This window comes from Rhinopithecus bieti, unplaced genomic scaffold (assembly GCF_001698545.2).
Source record: "Rhinopithecus bieti isolate Rb0 unplaced genomic scaffold, ASM169854v2 scaffold_50877, whole genome shotgun sequence".
Classification (NCBI taxonomy): Eukaryota; Metazoa; Chordata; class Mammalia; order Primates; family Cercopithecidae; genus Rhinopithecus; species Rhinopithecus bieti.
The window spans coordinates 222,864-224,581 of NW_016821745.1; the positions used below are offsets into that span (position 1 = coordinate 222,864).

General features: G+C 61.7%; 1 protein-coding gene across 3 annotated transcripts in view; it reads right to left on the reverse strand.

Annotated features, from left to right (window-relative positions):
* The window catches only part of DNAJB6 (DnaJ heat shock protein family (Hsp40) member B6), an 84,353-nt gene extending 83,912 nt beyond the window's left edge, over positions 1 to 441 (reverse strand). For all 3 annotated transcript variants that reach the window (XM_017860561.1, XM_017860560.1, XM_017860559.1), the window contains exon 1: positions 268 to 441. The gene's annotated coding sequence lies outside the window, so the exon portion shown is untranslated. The remainder of the gene's footprint in view (positions 1 to 267) is intronic.
* Positions 442 to 1,718: the final 1,277 nt, after the last annotated feature.

A 1,718-nucleotide genomic window follows, 5' to 3' on the forward strand; every position in this document is an offset into this window, starting at 1 on the left:
GTTCCGGCAAGGACGCCGGGCGGGGAGGACGCGGCCGGGCGGCCCCAGCCCCCAGCCCGTGCCCCTGCCTCGGCCCCAGACCCAGAGGACGCCGCCCACCCTTCGCCCCGCAAACCCGGCCACGGCCCCCGCCCCTTCCAGTACTGCCCCGACCGGCGACCCCGATCACCCCTCACGCTGTTGCCAGGAGCCGGGTTAGGTCCGCCGTCTGCCCGGTGCGCGCAGGGCCCTAGGCGACCTCCCCCGGCCCTCGAAATAGACCCTCACCGAGGACGGGGACGGCAGGTGTCGGGACGCAGGAGAGGCGGGGTGACTGCCCGAATCTCCTCACAGCTCCTGCACTGCTGCGCTGGTGGTGGCGGCGTCTCCTCGCGCTTTCCTTTCTCTCCTTTCTCCGACAACAAACAGGAAATGCGTCACGCGGTGGCGGCACAGCGACGTTAACTTCCGCCCGGCCCTGACGCCGCGCATGTGCAGTTTCCACTGCCCATAACGCGGGCCTAGCCTCGGAGGCGCCCGCCCCGCCTTCGCGAAGGTTCTCGGCTCTTCCGCCGCCCCGAAGAGGCCGGGAGACTGTGGGCGAAGGGGAGGGGAAGCCAAGGGCGAGGGGGCGGAGCTCGGGGCCGTGTCCACGGTACCGGGGAGCCCAGACTCGCGGACTGCGCAGAGAAGGCCGTGAAGATTCCAAATGGCACTGATTGTTCTGGGCGAGAAGGAGCCCATTCTGGAAACCGCGATGTCGTCGCGCCCTTCATCTTCTTCCGCCGGCGGCCTCCGGAGCGCGTCCGCCGCCTCTCGCCCCGCGGTCCTCTCGTGGAGCTGGGTGGCATCTCCCCACAGCGGGACGAAAGTTGGGGCGCGGGCGAAGTCCTCGAAGGGGAGGAAAAAGAAATCAAGCGGCGGCCAGGGAAGGCAAGCGAAGGCACCGGCCCCCGCTCGTCAATTTAGGGGAAGGCCAAATACCCTAAGTTGCCTGGCGAACGGGAGTGCGTGGAGACTTCGCCAGGGAATAATGATGGAAGGAAACGGAAGCAAACTCTGGCCGAAAATACCGATGAAGCTTTTTCGATTAAATCGTGGCAGTATCCTGAAAACGGGGCGCATTTTGATCGCTGGACCTGAGACTCGCGAGCCTTTCCCGCGTCCTCAGGGGTTCTGGTTCTAACCCTGGAGATTAATACCACACGCGTGCAGATGGTGACCAGCGGGAGCGGGGAACCTCAGACCCCGCGCAGTCAGATAGACTTTCATTCCCAGTAACGAAAGGCCCCGCAGATCCAAAGCCTAAAGAGGCCAACAAGCAGTTCCGTGCATGGAGCCTGTCCTGGATCTCCCACTGTCTTCCTCTCCAGCACTCAGCCAGATGTTTGCTACTGTGTTATCTTAGTCCTGGCCCACCTTATCCTTTCCTTTAAGAAATAAAAATGCCAAGGTGGCTCACGTCTGTAATCCCAACACTTTGGGAGGCCAAGGCAGGTGGGTCACCTGAGGTTGGGAGTTCAAGACCAGGCTGACACAAGGAGAAACCTCGTCTCCACTAAAATGAAAAAAAAAAAAAAAAAAGTAGCCAGTTGTGGTGGCGCATACCTGTAATCCCGTCTACTCCGGAGGCTGAGGCAGAAGAATGGCTTGAACCCAGGAGGAGGCGGTTGCAGTGAGCCGAGATCATGCCATTGCACTCCAGCCTGGGCAACAAGAGCGAAACTCTCTCAAAAAAA